At 37.9% G+C, this 19,921-nt stretch overlaps 1 long non-coding RNA gene across 1 annotated transcript in view; it reads left to right on the top strand.

Annotated features, from left to right (window-relative positions):
• Positions 1–16,347, top strand: part of LOC129012224 (uncharacterized) — a 29,395-nt gene extending 13,048 nt beyond the window's left edge. The window contains exon 3 of the long non-coding RNA XR_008493583.1: positions 16,213–16,347. This is a non-coding gene — a long non-coding RNA (uncharacterized LOC129012224). The remainder of the gene's footprint in view (positions 1–16,212) is intronic.
• Positions 16,348–19,921: the final 3,574 nt, after the last annotated feature.

Genomic DNA, 19,921 nt, shown 5'->3' on the forward strand with positions numbered 1-19,921 from the left:
ACTACCACTCAACACAGACAAGCAAAGTTCACAGGAAATCTGACCCTGTGACAATAATTTTAAGGAACAAGAAGGCATGAGTCACAATCCAAAATAGCAAGAATAAAGCATAGGATTCTGCTTATGCCAAAATATTCCTCTGTGATTTAAACAGATGCAGGGACTTTGTTTTAACCATAGTGGATATGGGAGAGAGAACGCCTACTGTAAGTTGGGATGTCTACAGAAGAAATGGATATCCAAGACACAAATAACTATTTTTAAACAAGTACATAAAAGACAGGGATGTGTCTATTAAATAAATTATTATCATTTTCTACCCTTAGAGAAGTTTTACTTAGTCAATAATTTATGCTAATGTGGAATCATTCTTAGAAAATTAAAATTCAACCTTATGAAATAATCCACTGAAATCTTCCAAGTTAAGATTACATGTAATACAAAAACATTCTTAGTAACTACAATTACAGAAGGAAAATGGAGTCATTTTACCAGCTCTTCGAGCTATAAAAAGTACATTTGATAGATTCTCCCTGCCCTGTATTATTTTCAATCATCACAATGGCTACTATTTTTCAGAGGCTTGTTGTTTTCTGAGAACTGAGTTAAGACCTTTACATTATTTCATTTAATTCCTATAATAACCCTAAGAGGGATATACTATCATTATTTTTATTTTACACAAAAGGGAACTATGGATTAGAGAGGTTAAAATCTTGCACAACGTCACTCAACTAGTATGTGGAGGAATCAAGACTCAAAATATGATTAACCAATGTTATTGACTGAAAGGATTATTCTCTCAGTGTTCTTTCTACGTAGACCCAAACATCTAAGTTCCACAATGGCTGGAATCAGAGTACACAAAAGTACAATGACAAAGGACACTGTATTACTGAGTTCTGAAAATAAAGATTCAAGGCCCTTCTAAAAGTGAAGGGCAGTTAATAAACTGCTCCAAGAATTGGCTTTTCTTGGGGACATGCAAAGAGCTCACTTTTTGGCACTGTGATTTACAGATAAGTAGCCTCATTATCAGGCTGTGGCAGCCATCACAATGAGTCAAAAACACAGGCTCAAAAATGTATACTTCTCCAAAAACAGAGTCAGAATTCACACTCACGGTACAAAATTATAAACATTCTGCACCACCCAGTGACCCTGAGCCAACTTGGTGATCAAAGGTGATTCTGAATTCAATAGGAACCGAGAAGTAAACTCTATTAAATACTATAATTTCCTTAGTCCATCTGTTACATGCAAATACTAATAGTAGTTTCCAGGTTGATTGTTGAAAATCAAAATGAAAATTTGAAGAAGTAGAGGCAAGGGACATATAACGAATGTGTCTTCATCATAAAGATCTTCAATTCAGCCTGATCTATGACAATGATCATAGATCATTATATTGAGATATAATTCACATACCATAAATTCACCCATTTAAAGTCTACAATTCAATGGTTGTTAGCATATTCTCAGAGCTGCACATCCATTACCACAATCAATTGTTGAAATTTTCACCACTCCAAAAAGAAACCCCATACCCTTTAGCAGTCACCTCCCATTCTCCACATGCCTTCAGCCCTAGGCAAGCCCTAGGCAGTCTGCATTCCATCTATATAGATTTGCCTATTCTGGATATTTTATATAAATGGAATCATATATGTAGTATTTTGTGGCAGGCTTCTTTTACTTAGCACAATGTTTTCAAAGTTCACCTATGTGTTGCAGCAGGTGCCACTACTTCATTCCTTTTTATAGCTGAATAACACTCTATTGTATGGATATGCCAGATTTTGTTTGTCCACTCATCACGTGATGAACATTTCAGTTGTTTCCACCTTTTGGCTATTAGGAATAATGCTGTAATAAACTTTTTGTGTACAAGGTTTTGTATAAATATGCGTTTTCAATTCTCATCAGTATATACCTAGGAGCGGAATTATTGGGTCATAAGGTAACTCTATCTTTACCTGTTTGAGGAGCCACCAAATTGTTTCACATTTCTGCCAGCAACATATTAAGGGTTCTTATTTTTGCACATCCTCATCAACATTTGTTATTATCTGTCTTTTTAAATTTTATTTTTTATTTCAATAGGTTTTTAAGGAACAGGTGGTGCTTGATTACATAAATACATTCTTCAGTGGCGATTTCTGAGATTTTGGTGCACCCATCACCCAAGCAGTGTACACTGTACCCAAAGTGTAGTCTTTTGTCCCTCATAGTTTAGCTCCCACTTATGAGTGAGAACACACGATGTTTGGTTTTCCATTCCTGAGTTACTTCACCTAAAATAATAGTCTCCAATTCCATCCAGGTTGCTGCAAATGCCATTATTTAATTGCTTTTTATGGCTGAGTAGTATTCCATGGTATGTGTGTATATATATATATATATGTATATATATCACTCTGTATCCACTCATTGATTGATGGACATTTGGGCTGGTTTCATATTTTTGCAATTGCCAATTCTGTTGCTAGAAACATGCGTGTGTGAGTATCTTTTTTGTATAATGACTTCTTTTCCTCTGGGTAGATACCTAGTAGTGGAATTGCTGGATCAAATGATAGATCTACTTTTAGATCTTTAAGGAATCTCCACACTGTTTTCCATAGTGGTTGTGTCAGTTTACATTCCCACCAACAGTGTAAAAGTGTTCCCTTTTCACCATATTCACACCACCATCTATTATTTTTTAATTTTTTGATTATGGCCATTCTTGCAGGGGTAAGGTGGTATCACATTGTGGGTTTAATTTGCATTTCCCTGATAATTAGTGATGTTGAGCATTTTTCCATATGCTTGTTGCCCATTTATGTATCTTAGTTTGAGAACTGCCTATTCATGTCCTTAGCCCACTTTTTGATGGGATTGTTTGGTTTTTTCTTGCTGATTTGTTTGAATTCTTTGTAGATTCTGGATATTAGTCCTTTGTTGGATGTACGGATTGTCAAGATTTTCTCCCTCTATGGGTTTTCTGTTAACTCTGCTGATTATTTATATTGCTGTGCAGAAGCTTTTTAGTTTAATTAAGTCCCATTTGTTTATTTTTGTTTTTGTTGCATTTGCTTTTGAGTTCTTGGTTATGAAGTCTTTGCCTAAGCCAATGTCTAAAAGGGTTTTTCCAATGTTATCTTCTAGAATTTTTATGGTTTCAGGTCTTAGATTTAAGTTTTTGATCCATCTTGAGTTGATTTTCGGATTTTTGAATAAGGTGAGAGATGAGGATACAGTTTCATTCTTCTACATGTGGCTTGCCGGTCATCCCAGCACCATTTGTTGAATAGGGTGTCCTTTTCCCACTTTACGTTTTTGTTTCCTTTGTCAAACATCAATCAGCTGTATTTGGCTTTATTTCTCAGTTCCTAATCTGTTCCATTGGTCTATGTGCCTATTTTAATGCCAGTACCATACTATTTTGGTGACTATGGCCTTATAGTATAGTTTGAAGTTGGGTAATGTAATGCCTCCAGATTTGTTCTTTTTGCTTAGTCTTGCTTGGCTATGACAGCTCTTTTTTGGTTCCATATGAATTTTAGGATTGTTTTTTCTAGTTCTGTGAAGAATGATGGTGGGTTTTTTTTTTTTTTTTTTTTTTTTTTTTTTTTTGAGACTTAGTCTTGCTCTGTTGCCAGGCTGGAGTGCAGTGCACGATCTCGGCTCCCTGCAAGCTCCATCTCCCGGGCTCATGCTATTCTCCTGCCTCAGCCTCTTGAGTAGCTGGGACTACAGGTGCCTGCCACCACACCCGACTAATTTTAAACGGGATTTCACCGTGTTAGCTAGGATGATCTTGATCTGCCCGCCTCGGCCTCCCAAAGTGCAATGGTGATATTTTGATGGGCATTGAATTGAATTTGTAGATTGCTTTTGGCAGTATGGTCATTTTCACAATATTGATTCTACCCATCCATGGTCATGGGATGTGTTTCCTTTTGTTTGTGTTGTCTATGATTTCTTTCATCAGTGTTTTGTAGTTTTCCTTGCAGAGGTCTTTCACTTCCTTGGTTAGGTGTATTCCTAAGATTTTACACTTTTTGCAGCTATTGTAAAAGGGGTTGAGCTCTTGATTTGATTCTCAGCTTGGTCGCTGTTGGTGTATAGCAGAGCTACTGATTTGTGTACATTAATTTTGTATCCTGAAACTTTGTTGAATTCCTTTACCAGTTCTAGGAGCTTCTTGGATGAGTCCTCAGGGTTTTCTAGACATGCAATTATATAATCAGCAAACTGTGACAGTTTGGATTCCTCTTTACCAGTTTGGATGCCCTTTCTTTCTTTCTCTTGTCTGATTGCTCCGGCTAGGACTTCAAGTACCATGTTTAATAGAAGTGGTGTAAGTGGGCATCCTTGTCATGTTCCAGTTCTCAGGGGGAATGTTTTCAACTTTTCTCCATGTAGTATGATGTTGGCTGTGGGTTTGTCATAGATGGATTTGATTACCTCAAAGTATTTCCCTTCTATGCCAATTTCACTGAGGGTTTTAATCATAAAGGGATGCTGCACTTTGTTAAATGTTTTTCTGCATCCATTGAGATGATCATAGGATTTTTGTTTTTAATTATGTTTATGTGTAGTGTACCACATTTATTGACTTGCATATGTTAAGCCATCCTTGCATCCCTGGTGTGAAACACACTTCATCATGGTGGATTATCTTTTTGATATGCTGTTGGATTCAGTTAGCTAGTAATTTGTTGAAGATTTTTGCATCTATGTTCATCAGGGATATTGGACTGTAGTTTTCTTCTTTCGTTATGTCCTTCCCTGGTTTTGGTATTAGGGTGATACTGACTTCATAATGATTTAGGGAGGATTCCCTCTTTCTATATCCTGTGGAATAGTGTCTGTAGGATTGATATCAATTCTTCTTTGAATGTCTGATAGAATTCATCAGTGATTTTTGTCTGGTCCTGAACTTTTTTTTGGTTGGCAATTTTTTTATTACCGTTTCAACCTTGCTGCTCCTTATTTGTCTGTTCAGAGTTTCTGTATCTTCGTGTTTTAATCTAGGAGGGTTGTATATTTCCAGCAATTTATCTATTTCCTCTAAGTTTTCTAGTTTATGTGTGTAAAGGTGTTCATAATAGCCTTCAATAATCTTTTGTATTGCTCTGGTATCATAGTAATATTTCCCTTTTCATTTCTAATTTATTTAACTCCTCTCTTCCTTTCTTGGTTAATCTCATTAATGGTCTACCAATTTTATTTATCTTTTCAAACAACCAGCTTTTTGTTTCATTTATCTTTTGTGTTTTGTTTGTTTGTTTCAATTTCATTTAGTTCTCCTCCGATCTTCGTTATTTCTTTTCTTCTGCTGGGTTTGGATTTGGATTGTTCTTACTTCTCCAGTTCCATGAGGTGTGACCATAGATTGTCTGTTTGTGCTCTTTCAGACTTTTTGATGTAGGCATTTAATGCTATGAACTTTCCTCTTGGCACTGCTTTTTCTGTATCCCCAAGGTTTTGGTAGGTTGTATAACTATTCTCGTTCAGTTCAAATAATCTTTAATTTCCATCTTGATCTTATTGTTTACCCAATGATCATTCAGGAGCAGGTTATTTAATTTCCATGTATTTGCATGGTTTTGAGGGTACCTTTTAAAGTTGATTTCCAATATTATTTCACTGTGATCAGAGAGAGCACTTGATATAATTTTGATTTGCTTATATTTGCTGAGACTTGTTTTGTGGCCTATCATATGGTCTATCTTGGAGAATGTTCCATGTGCTGATGAATAGAATGTATATTCTGCAGTTGTTGGGTAGGATGTTATGTAATTATCTGTTAAGTACATTTGTCCTAGGGTATAGTTTAAATCAATTGTATTTTTGTTGACTTTATGTCTTGATGACCAATCTAGTGCTTGTCAGTGGAGTATTGAAGTCCCCCACTATTATTGTGTTGCTGTCTATCTCCTTTCTTAGGCCTAGTAATAATTGTTTTGGAAATTTGGGAGCTCCAGTGTTAGGCGCATATATATTTAGGATTGTAATATTTTCCTGTTAGACTAGACCTTTTATCATTATATAATGTTCCCCTTTGTCTTTTTTAACTGCTGTTGCTTTAAAGTTTGTTTTGTCTGATACAAGAATAGCTACTCCTGCTTGCTTTTGGTGTCCATTTGCATGGAATATCTTTTTTACCCCCTTACTTTAAGTTTATGTGAGTCCTTATGTGTTAGGTAAGTCTCCTGAAGACAGAAGAAACTTTGTTGGCAAATTCTTATCCATTCTGCCATTCTGTATTTTTTAAGGGGAGTATTTAGGCCATTTACATTCAACATTAGTATTGAGATGTGAAGTACTATTCTATTCATTATGTTATTTGTTGCCTGAATAACTTGTTATTGTTTCTTCGTTGTGTTATTATTATATAGGTCCTGTGAGATTTACCCTTTAAGAAGGTTCTATTTTGGTGTATTTTTAGGATTTGTTTCAAGATTTACAATTATTTTTAGCAGTTCTTGTAGTGCTGGCTTGGTAGGGGCAAATCTCGCAGCATTTGTTTGTCTGGAAAACACTGTATCTTTCCTTCATTTATGAAGCTTAGTTTTGCTAGATACAAAATTCGTGTTAGATAATTGTTTTGTTTAAGGAGGCTAAAAATATTACCCTAATTCCTTCTAGCTTGTAGGGTTTCTGCTGAGAAATCTGCTGTTACTCTGACAGGTTTCCCTTTAGAGGTTTCCTGATGCTTTTGCCTCACAGCTCTTAACTTTAGATAACCTTCATCTTGACTTTAGATAACCTGATGACTATGTGACTAAGCAATGATCTTTTTGTGATGAATTTCCCAGGTGTTCTTTGAGCTTCTTGTATTTGCGTGTCTATATCTCTAGCATGGCCAGGGAAGTTTTCCTCAATTATTCCCTCAAATATGTTTTCCAAACTTTTAGATTTCTCTTCTTTCTTAGGAACATCAATTATTCTTAGATTTGGACACTTAACCTAGTTGCAAACTTCTTAGAGGCTTTGTTCATTTTAAAAATTATTTTATCTTTATCTTTGATGGATTGGGTTAATTCAAAAACCTTGTCTTCGAGCTCTGAAGTTCTTACTTCTTGTTCGATGCCATTGCTGAGACTTTCCAGTGCATTTTGCATTTCTCTAAGTGTGTCCTCGATTTCCAGAAGTGTGATTGTTTTTTATTTATGCCATCTATTTCACCAAAGATTTTTCCTTTCATATCCTGTATCATGTTTTTTATTTCTTTAAGTTGTACTTCACCTTTCTCTGGTGCCTCCTTGATTAGCTTGCTTAGTAATTGATCTTCTGAATTCTTTTTCTGACGATTCACAGATTTTGTCTTGGTTTGGACCCATTTTTGTTGAGCTCCTGTGATCTTTTGGGGGCATTAAAGAAACTTTTTTTGTCATAGTACCAGGATTCTTTTTCTTGTTTCTTCTCATTTGGGTAGACTATGTCAGAGGGAAGATCTGGGACTCAAGGGCTGCTGTTCAGATTATTTTGTACAACAGGATGCTCCCTTGATGTAGTGCTCTCACCCTTCCCCTAGGGATGGGGCTTCATGAGAGGTGAACTGCAGTGATTGTTTTTACTCTTCTGGGTCTGGCCACCCAGTGGAGCTACCAGCCTCCGGGCTGGTACTGGGGAGTGTCTGCAAAGAGTCCTGTGATGTGATCCATCTTCAGGTCTTGCAGCCGTGGATACCACCACGTGCTCTGGTGGAGGAAGCAGGGGAGTGAAGAGGACTCCGTGAGGTCCTTGGTTGTATTTTTGTTTAGTGCACTGGTTTTGTGTTGGTTGGCCTCTAGCCAGGAAGTGGTGCTTTCAAGAGCACATCACCTTCAGTACTATAGGGAGGATGCAAACTTGCTCTAGGGTCACCTGGTTAAGTATCCAGGTTTCTCAGGTGCTGGGCAGGGCCACAGAGCTCCCAAGAAATTATGTCCTTCATCTTTGTCAACCAAAACTGGTAGAGAAAGACCACAAGATTTGGGCAGGGATAGGCTTGTCTGAGCTCAGACTCTGCTGGGGTGGGGCTTGCTGTGGCTGTGGTGGGGGTTGGGGGTGTTGTTCCCAGGCCAATGGAGTTATGTTCCCTGGGGGATTATGGCTGCCTCTGCTGAGTCATACAGGTCCCCAGGGAAGTGGGAGAAAGCTGGTAGTCACAGACCTCACCCTACTCCCATGGAACCTACAGTTCTATAGGCTGTATGGAAATCAATCTATACATGTACAATGAACTCATTTTTGACAAAGTCACTCATTTCTACCATGCCCCGAAATGAGGGAGCACCAAGTCTATTTCCAGGCATCCAGTGACCAGGGAAAAGAACTTGCCCGAGACCACCAGCCTCCCCACTGAAAAAGCAAGCAGACTCACAGTTTTTCGGCATCTCAGGGAGCCTGTTGTGGTGATCCAGTTTCTTCAAAGGGTCTGTAGATTCTCTCAACTTTCCTTGTAGCTTCCTTTAGTAGTTCTTGGAGCAAAAGATCACAATGTGAGTCTCCACATGCTGGCTGCTCTTTCTCTCCAAGCAGGATCTGCAAGCTAGTCCTGCCTCCTATCCACCATCTTAAACCTATCTCTCACCACTGTTATTCAACAGAGGTCCTAGGTAGACCAATCAGGCAAGAGAAAGAAATAAAGGGTATCCAGATTGTAAAGGAAGTAGTCAAATTATCCTTGCTTGCAAATAATATGATCTTATATCTGAAGAAACTTTAAAACTCTACAAAAACTATTAGAACTGACAAATTCAGTAAAGTTGCAGGATATAAAATTAACATACAAAAATTAGTTGCATTTGGCCAGGTGCAGTGGCTCACACCTGTAGTCCTAACACTTTGGGAGGCCGAGGCAGGCTGATCACCTGAGGTCAGGGGTTTGAGACCAGCCTGGCCAACATGGCAAAACCCCATCTCTACTAAAAACACAAAAATTAGCTGGATGTGGTGGCTCATGCCTATAATCCCAGCTACTCAAGAGGCTGAGGCAGGAGAATCTCTTGAACCCAGCAGGCAGAGGTTGCGGTGAGCCAAGATCGTGCCACTGCACTCCAGCCTGGGTGACAGAGTAACACTCTGTTTAAAAAAAAAAAAAAATTAGTAGCATTTCTGTATGCCAATAACAAACAAGCTGATAAAGAAATCAAGAAAAAAGCTCATTTAAAATAGCTACAAATAAAATAAAATATCTAGAAATTAACTTAAAAGAAGTAAAAGATCTTTGCAATGAAAACTTTAAAATACTGATGCAAGAAATTGAAGAGGACACAAAAAATGGAAATATATTCCATGTTCATGTATTCGAAAAATTAATATTGTTCAAATGTCCATAGTACTCAAAGCTATTACAGGTTCAATGGAATCCCAATCAAAATACCAATGACATTCTTCATAGAAACAGAAAATCCTAAAATGTACATGGAACGATGCAAGAGCCAGAATTGCCAAAGACATCCTGAGCAAAGATAACAAAACTGAAGGAATAACATTACCTGACTTCAAATCATACTACAGACTATAGTAACCAAAACAGCATGGTAGTGGCATAAAAGCAGGCACATAGACCAGTGGAATGGAATAAAGAGCCCAAAAATAAATCCATACATCTACAATGAACTCATTTTTGAGAAAGTTGCCAAGAACATGCATTAGGGAAAGGGTAGCCTCTTCAATAAACAGTGCTGGGAAAACTGGATACCCATATGCAGAAGAATGAAACCAGACCCTATCTCTCACCATATAAAAAAAAATCAAAATAGATTAAAAACATAAATCTAAAACCTGAGACTATGAAATGACTAAAAACAAACACTGGGGAACCTTTCCAGGGACATTGGTCTGAGCAAAGATTTCTTAGGTAATACTGCACAAGCACAGGCAACCGAAGCAAAAATGGATAAACAGGATCACATCAAGTTAAAAAGCTTCTACACAGCAAAGGAAACAATCAACAAAGTGAAGAGAGACCCACAGAATGGGAGAAAATATTTGCAAACTATCCATTTGACAAAGGATTAATAACCAGAATATATAAGGAACTCAAATCTATAGGAAAAAAATCTAATAATCCAATTTGAAAATTAGCAAAAGATCTGAATAGATACTTCTCAAAAGAAGACATAGAAATGGCAAACAGGTATATGAAAAGATGCTCAACATCATTGATCAGAGAAATGCAAATCAAAACTACAATGAGATATCATCTCACTTCAGTTAAAATGGCTTATATCCTAAAGACAGGCAATAACGAGTGCTGTCAAGGATGTGGAGAAAAGGCAACCCTTGTACAGTGTTCATGGGAATATAAATTAGTACAACCACTATGGATAACAGTATGGAGGTTCCTCAGAAAATGACAAATAGAGCTACCATATAATCCAGCAATCCCACTGCTAGGTATATACCCCAAAGAAAGGAAATCAGTTTATCAAAGAAGTATCCACAATCCCATGTTTATTAAAGCACTATTCACCATAGCCAAGATTTGGAGGCAACCTAAGCATCCATCAACAGATGAATGGATAAACAAAATGTGGTACATATACAAAATGGAGTACTATTCAGCCATTAAAAAAATGAGATCCTGTCATTTGCAACTACATGGATGGAACTGGAGGACATATCATGTGTAATAAGTCAAGCACAGAAAGACAAACTTCACGTGTTCTCACTTATTTGTGAAAGCTAAAAATTAAAACAATTGAGCTCATGGAGATAGAGTAGGAGGATGGTTACCAGAGGCTGGGAAGGGTAGTGAGGGGAGGGGAGTGGCGACGGTTAATGGGTACAAAAGTATAGTTAGATAGAATGAGTAAGATCTAGTATTTGCTAGCACAACAGGGTGATTACAGTCAACAAAAATTTATTGTACATTTTAAAATAACTAAGAGTGTAACTGGAATGTTTGTAACACAAAGAAATGATAAATACTTGAGGTGCTGGATACCCCATTTACCCTGATGTGATTATTACATCTTGTATGCCTGCATCAAAATATCTCATGTACCCCATAAATATACATACCTACTATGTACCCATAACTATTTTCAATTTTTTAAAAAAAGAAGTTGTTTGTGGAAATCCAGGGAGTGTTTTGTCCTCTCCCCTTTTTCCTTCTTAAATCATTGATTAATAACTTGATCCCATTCATAGATTTGCCACCTTCTAAGAAACAAAAAAAAAAGGGAAAATAAGCATCCTTTCAAATATGTATGATATGGTTCTTAAGATGTATGAGTCTTAAACCAGAAGGACTTTAACAGATGATCTCATGAGGTAGTACTTACCAGAAATAGGCTGCTGACCAGCTGGCCACCATCTGAGCTCTATTCCTCGGTTGAGTGCCTTCTCTAAGAGCTGTCCTGTTGTCTTGCTAAATCATCAAAAACACCTGGGCTACATAAGCTTTATTCTGGCAGAAATACCTCCCTTAGGTTTTGATTTATCGTGAGGTCCTTGGCCATAAGGAGAATTTTTCTGCAAGCTGTAAAAAAGTAAAACTGTTGTTGACAACCCTTTCAATGTCCTTCATTTAAGAATGCATGTTTTAAATTTCTCTTACGATTTAGGGAGAGAAAATCATTTAATACAAATGAGTTTACAATGAAACCAAAGTGTTTCTCTTGGTTTTCAGAAAGTTGAGAAACAAAAATCAGTAAGTATTTTCTTCTGCTTAAAATAATTATTTGCGGCCAGACGCGGTGGCTTACGCCTGTAATCCCAGCACTTTGGGAGGGCGGATCAAGAGGTCAGGAGATCAAGACATCCTGGCTAACACAGTGAAACCCCGTCTCTACTAAAAATACAAAAAATTAGCTGGGCGTGGTGGCGGGCGCCTGCAGTCCCACCTACTTTGGAGGCTGAGGCAGGAGAATGGCGTAAACCCAGGGGGCGGAGCTTGCAGTGAGCTGGATCGCGCCACTGCACTCCAGCCTGGCGACAGAGTGAGACTCCGTCTCAAAATAAAAAAATTATTATTATTATTATTTGCCTGTTCTCCTGAATGATTTCCAATTTTCCTTTTATTTCTATTTAACTGTCTTTTATGTATTTTACATATAAGGTACATGTTTCTATGGCATACATATATTTTTTATAAGTCTTTACAAATCCTTCTACAAATGATAAATAAATACATATCTAGATACCATATGTAGAAGATAGTTCACCGTAAAAACTCCAGAGGTGATAGAAGCAACGACTATTCATTCAGGTCTCTTGAGCTAATCCAGCTCTTAAACTAGTGTCAGGTAAGCTTGTGAAGGAGGTGAAGATGTTCTGAATCCTAGCCTCTCCCAGGCCCCTTGATTATCTATTGTTGTATATCAAATCACACCCAAACAGTGGTTTAAAAACAAAAGCCTATCACTCATTTCATTCATGAATCTGGAGGTTCACTGGGATCAGCTAGCCAATAGTTCTCAAATATGAAAAACCACTTTTTCCCTGGAGGACATTTGTAAATGTCTAGAGACATTAGCTGGTGTTAATGAAGTGGCACCATCAGATAGGTAAAAGCCAGCTAAAACACAAGATTTAAATAACATGCAGTCTTAAAGCAAAATATCCCAAATGTCCAAGTTTCAATCAAAAATCTCATATACCAAGAACTATTAGGAAGATATCAAATCAAATGAGAAAAGACAACTGACAGAGGACAACACCCAGATGACACAGATGTTAGAATTATACAATAAGGATTATAAATCATCCATCACAAAAATGTTTCAACATGCAATTATGAAAATTAGAAAAATATAGAAAGTCTCGGCAAGGACTTAAGAAGATATCAAGAAGAACAAAATACATATTTTAGAACTACGAAAAAATACAAAAACCAAAATTAAAAAACTAAATGTATGACCGCAACAGAAGAATGACTGGAACAGAGGAAAGAATCAGTAAACTTAAAGATACCTAATTTGAACAACAGAGAGAAAATAGATTGAAGAAATGAGCAAAGCCTCGGAGACGTGGGACTATAACAAGTTTCAGGAGAGCAAAAGAAGGTGGGGACTGAAAAAATATTTCAAGAAATAATGGCTGAAAAAGTCTCAAATTTGGCAAAAAACAAACCAACTACAGGTTCAAGAAGCAAAGTGAATCCCATACAGGAAAAATAAAGAGAAATCCACAGCAAGACACATCAGAGTGAAACTTCTGAAAACTAAAAACAAAGAAAAAATCTTGAAAATAGCCAGAGAATAACAATACATTATCAACAAGGGAAAAAACAACTGGAAGGACAGTGGATTTCTCACTAAAAAGCATGGAGCCCAGAAGAAAGTGGCACATTTTTCAAGTGCTGGAAGAAAAGAATTGTCAACACAGAATTTTACATCTAGCAACAATATCCTTCAAAAATGAAGGAGAAATCAAGATATTCTCAGTTAAAAGAAAACTAAGTGAATTTGCCTTGCCCCCAGCACACATACATTAAAGAATGGCCAGAGGAAGTTCCCTAAACACAAATTATAAAAGAAAGAGTCATGGGGATGTCTGGAAGTAAGAAAGAATATTATAATGGTAAAAATATGGTAAATAAAATTTCCTTCTCCTCTTGAAATTTCCAAATTATGTTTGATGATTGAAGCAAAATTTTAACACTGTCCAATGTGGTTCTCAATGCATGTAGATAAAATATTTATATTATTAATGAGAGAGGGTAAAGGGATATAAATGAAGGCAAGGTTTCTAAACTTTACTTGAACTGGTAAAATATCGATGACAGTAGACTTTGATAAATTATGTATGTAATACCTAAAGCAACTACTTAAAAAGCTGCTCAAAGATACATGCTGAAAAACACTGGAAATAAAAATGGGATTCTAAAAATGTTCAACAAACCTACATAGAGCCAGAAAGAAAAAAAAACTGAATTTATTTCTCACTATGGTAAGGGAGAGGTAAACCGGTTAGACACAGTTTCTCTGAGCAAAACGAAGCATTGATTTCATATTGGGTTTTTGGGAAACATGGAGTTCAAGGATTGGCAGACTTTAAGAGGTGTGAGGGGTTAATATCACGATTACTGGGGTGAGACCCTTGTTGATTGGTGTGCTGTCCCTGGCCTGTTTACAGGAATGAGTCCATCACTGATTGGCGAACTTTTAGAGGCAAAAGACTGACACTGATTGGTTGGCTATATGTATGTTCAGTGAGATGAGTTGTCTTGTCTGTGGAACAGGTTTAAAACTGGCCCTGGTAGCTACTTCTTACCACGGCTAAAGAAAAATCCAGCTTTTCCTAACTTTGTAGCAAATTTTAAATTGTCGCTGGTATTGCTATTTGAAAGTATGTATTTTAAACTTTATTTCTATTATTTCAGTTTTTTGTCCCTCACATCTGGTAGGGTGGGGAATGTTTGTGAAAAAAGATTAAAGCATATCCTTTCTTCTTGCCTACTCATAACCAACTTTTCCCCTTCTGATAACAATATCCATCCCTCCACCCACACTCATCTGACATATCTTTGGGGAATTCTTCCTTTCCTATATCAACCACGTGGTTCTGATGAGGGCTGTCATTGTCCCAGCCACATAAATGGACATGTGATCCAGACCTAGCCAATCAGAATACCACACTTCCTTGATTACAGTGATTGGTCCAGAAATGAGCATATAACTCAGGTTTGGCCAATCAGTATTTTACCCTTGGAATTTTAAGTAAAGTTTCCTTTTACTCTTGAATCACTAGGCAGAAATACAGTAAGACCCAACCTATTCGTGATAGTGTTTACCCCTGCAGAAAGAAAGCACATCTGCAGGAGAAAAAAATGAAGTTACCAGCAGAGAAAAACGGAGATGAGAAATGGGGTGGGGAGAGATGGGTGGAGAACAGCGTCCACAGCATTCCAGACCCTGTTTCCACATGTCAGAGGCCAGCTCCACCCATGCCCTTCTCAATTTCATGGGCCAATAAAGTCATTATTTGATTAAACTAGTTTAAAAGTAAAGGAATAAGGAAAGGCTGGAAAAAGAGAAGCCTTCAAGGGTGCCTTGAAATAGAGGAGGACAGGCTGGGGACAGTGGCTCATGCCTGGAATCCCAGCATTTTAGGAGGCCAAGGCGGGCGGATCACTTGAAGTTAGGGATTCCAGACCAGCCTGGCCAACATGGTGAAACCCCGTCTCTACTAAAAATACAAAAATTAGTTGGGCGTGGTGGCACATGCCTGCAATCCCAGCTACTTGGGAGGCTGAAGCAGGAGAATCGCTTGAACCCGGGAGGCGGAGGTTGTGGTGAGCCAAGATCAGGCCATTGCACTCCAGCCTGGGTAACAGAGTGAGACTCCGTCTCAACAACTACAAAAAAAAAAAAGAAATAGAGAAGGACAAAGCCAGCACTTCGGTCCAAGTGAACATGCCATCCACATAGAACTAAAATAGCTTTTAAAAGATACTTTGGGCAGCAGTAATGAGAAAGCTATTGTTTCAGTAGGTAGTTGCTTTGGTGAGAAAGGTCATTGCAAAGAATTTAAACCACTGACTCTCTAGACAACAAGATTATCATGGTTTTTGCTGTGTGCAGACTTTCCTGTCAGATTATCTCTCTCACACTCAGCTATCCCTATGAGAAAAACCTTTAGAAGTAATATTTATTAGCGGTCATGTAATATATGAGTCATAAGCCGGTGAGACCGTTGACCTCGTTCATCTTCGACCACATGGTAAGGTTTTCTGAATAAAACCAGTCCTCCCTGCTCTAGAATGCTCTGTATTTTTCTCTATCATATCACCCTGTGACACTTCATTGCACGGATATTGTTCTGTGACTGCCTGCCCCAGTAGACTGAGTTCCTGGAGGGCAGCGACCATGTCTGACTCATTGGTGTATATCTAGAGCTTATCATCATGCTATTAGGTGCTCAATAAACATTTCCTGATTGCATGAATAAAGGCATGAATGGGCAATGGGTCAATAATTGGGTGAATACTCAGCTATTATTTGTGAAATAAACAACTGACGTAGAAACTCTTAGAAAATCTAGGGTAGGAAGATATTTAGGAGGGCTCATCACCCAATAACCAGTATTGCAGAGATTGTAGCCCACAAGTGATTAGGTTCAGGAGCTGATCATTTATAGTTTTTCTCTCTAAGAGGAACCACCAAAGCCCTTCTCTCCTGTGGGGCATGGAGCAAGCAGGGGAGGAGGGCTTAGCTGCCACGATCAGATAGCCTCACATTTGTACAGAATTTTCTAACTTTCACAATGTGTTTTACTTTGCAGACTTCATCTGATAGCCTGTGCAATTGGAAGGACATTCCCAATTCTTCTGATAGAGCCACTTCAGCAGCTTGCTCACACTCATGCAACTAGCACAAGGAAATCAAGTCTCAAAGTGGCTTTCAACAAGTCCTTCTGGAGGTTCACTGTGTACCACACATGGTGCTAAGTCCAGTGTGTTTGGTTTTTGTTGTTGCTGCTATAACAATTACTATAAACTTAGTGGCCTAAAACAGCACAAATTTATTCTCTTACATTTCTGGAGATGGGAAGTCTGAAATCACTTTCACAGGGCTAAAGTGAAGAAATCATCAGGGTTCCATTTTATCTGGAGGCTCTGAGAGGGAGAGTTCATTTCCTTGTCTTTTACAGGTCATAGTGGCTGCCTGTGTTCCTCGGCTTATGACCCCTTCCTTCATCTTCAAAACTCCTCACTCCAATATCTGCTGCTGTCATCACATTGCCCATTGCCTTTTCCTCTGACTCTGACTCCTCTGTGTCCCTCTTATATGGATTCTCGTGGTTACACGGGGCCCACCAGGATAATCCTGGATAATATCCGCATCTTAAGATCCTTCACTTAGTCACATCTGCAGAATCCCCTTACCAGGCAAAGTAACATATTCAGAAGTTCTGGGGATTCTAAAATGAACATATTTAGGGGCCATTATTCAGCCTACCACATCCAGTAAGCAGGTAAGTCTGCCCATCCTGAAGCCCATACATGGGCTCCTCTATGACCCCTAACCAGATACCAAGGGCTTGGGTCTTCATCTCAGCGGTTGACTTATTTCTTCTTTATGTGCCACACGCAGGTTTGCCAAAATCAAAAGTAACAACCCCGGTTGGTGGTCTCTTAAACACAAGGGGATGCACCATTAGGGTAAAATACCAAAGGTACCAGAAGAAGACACAGCTCTGACTGCAAGTATTATCAGAGCCTTTCCCACCCTCCCCAAGGACCCCCATTCTGTTGCAGTTGCTAGAATGGTGAGGCCGGTGTGTCACCCAAGGAGGGATATTGGGGCTGCTGAGTCAAGTGGATGTCAGCCAGCTGTGTCATGTGGGACAGCTCTGTACCTTCTGCAGACATTAGGGCCAGTGCTCAGACTGCCCTCTATTTATATCCCTTAGTAATTCTGAGCATGGGATACAATTGCTCCTCTAAGAACTCTTGAGCAATGAAGAGGTAGTAACATCAATGACCAACTGGGTAGACCTCAAGTGTCAGCAAAACTTTGTAACTGGCTGCTACCCGTGCCATATTGGTGTGTCCCAGAAAAGCTGAGGGAAGACAGCAAAGATATAACTTTCTAGGATGTAATCCCTACTGAAAACTCAGAGTAAGGATTGCAAAGTTAAGCCAACAAGAGTCCAGTAACTTAGGCCCTAGTAACCTTGAGCAAGTCACTAAACTTCTGTGGTCCACAGTGCCTCCATCTGATAAAGAGTCAGTCCTTTTCATCTCAAAAACCCACCATTGTACTGCCTCTAAGTTTCAAGATGGGAAAGCAGGTCCAGTCTCCAAGGCTGGTGCTATGGCCAAAAGGTCACCCCAAGTCTAAGCAAGGTGGAGTTCCTTTCCTGCAGGCTTTTGTTTCCTCTCCTACCCTTAGCCTCTTTTAACAGAATGTTCAAGGGTTGTGGCATGAATTGAGTAAAAGCTCCCAATAATTCAGGATCTGTCCGCTTTGGAGAACATCGACTCCAAAGTCCTTGACCATGAGAGATGCTACTTTAGAATTGATTGAGTACATCAGTGACTGCCTGGCTTCCACAGGAAAATGTTTCTGTATTCAGGATGTTTCCTTCAGATTCTTTCTCATGAACTTTGTGTGTTTTCCTGAATGTACTACAAACAGTATTACCGGAAGTGTAATGATAGAGGATTTGGACAGTCTTTGATGATGTATTACAATGAATGATGATGATACATAATAATAAGGTTCATGTTTGATGACATTGGCTGAAGATATAATTATGATGAGGAATTAATAATGCTGACAGAAATTATTCCCTCTAATAACTCTCTAGAAGTTATTAAAAATGTTATTTTTAGAAAGCATGCTGAATTTAAAGTCTTGCCTTCTGTACTTCCTTCAAACACATAAAATATAATCTAAATTTAGTTTTCATTCCTGATAAGAGATTGGTTTGTTGGGAAAAGAAGTGCAATGTCACAAAATCTTGGAGCAAAAGAATTCTCAGGAAAAATTAAATTCAATATTTAATTTTGCAAATGAGAAGACATGTTCATAATGGACATTATGTGAGTTGCTCAAAGTCACACTATAGCTGTCAGGACTAAACATGACTCTCTCTATACACAATATGTCTCCATATCTATGTCTACCCATATCCAGGGCTTTGTATCTACCCTGATACCCACTATCTAGTAGATATCTATATTCATTGCACCAGTATTTTCCAGATTTCAGTACTTCATAATTCTCAATCTGTACCATATGTACTCACCATCTTACTATTATTTGTTTCCTTCAAGTCAACTCAGATTTTTCCTCAAGTTTATTTAAAAACAACATTTGTAACACCAGTGTAAATAAAATACCAGTTTACTTGCCATAAAAGACTGGCAAAATAATCAATTTGTGTCTATGTATTAGAAAAAGTTTACTTTCCAAACCTTGTGAAAATCTGTCTCCTCCCAGGGTGCCTTGCCTATAAAATAAATAGAATATTGAAATTCTTAAAAGATTAGGAATCACTGGCCTAAGATAAAAGTAATCAACAAAATAAACTTGCAGGCTTGAAACAGTTCTAATGCACTGAAATATCACAGAAAATTGCTATTTGTTTTATTACAATATCTTGCCTCACCAGTTCACACAATTTTCACTTGGCTTATAGGGATGATATTGAAACACTTCATTGTGTGCAACAGGGAAAAGTAGGTCTTAGGGAGAGGTAGATATTTCACAAAAGCTGAAGCTAGTAAAACATCTCCAGTTGGAACAATTATGCTATCTGTGTGATATTAGACTCGCTTTAATATCTCAGAGCCTTAGATTTTTCTCATTTTAAAAATGTGAACAATTGGTACTTTTCAGAGTTATTGTAAGGATTAATGAGAAATATAAATAAACACAAAATAATTAGCACACATAATACATAAACACAAATAAAATAATTAGCCTGGTATAAAGAACAAAATGGAATTTCAATACATATATTTATATGGCAAGTTGGATCTTTTTCCCTGTTCTCCCTTTTCTGGAGTCTGATGCCTTTTATGGTTTTTGTAATGTAATTCAAAAATGAGAAGCAGAGAAATATTGTTTTAACATCATAAGGTACAGTCATTTTTATTTCATTTTTCAGACAAAGAAACTGAGATGTAGAATTAGTTTAAGTAATGTGTCTGTCCAGGTAGTAAGTTCTGAAGCCAAAATACTCTCCATCTTCAGAGCTTAAGCTCCTAACAATCTATACGATCTATTGCATAGTATCCAATCTATACTATGAGTCATGGCAGATTAAGATGACCACAAATTCTTTTGACACTCTTCCCACTGAAAGATGGATTCTATGTCTCCTTCTCTTAAATCCAGGTTGGTTCTCTGATTATCTAATGGAATATAAAGGAAATGATGTTGTACCAGTTTCCTGGCCCAGGTCTTAAGAGACTGGTAGCTTCAGTGTTCTATTTCTGTAATTACTTATTCTTAGAGCTCTGAGGATGCATGGAAGAAAT

This window comes from Pongo pygmaeus, chromosome 15 (assembly GCF_028885625.2).
Source record: "Pongo pygmaeus isolate AG05252 chromosome 15, NHGRI_mPonPyg2-v2.0_pri, whole genome shotgun sequence".
NCBI classification, from domain to species: Eukaryota; Metazoa; Chordata; class Mammalia; order Primates; family Hominidae; genus Pongo; species Pongo pygmaeus.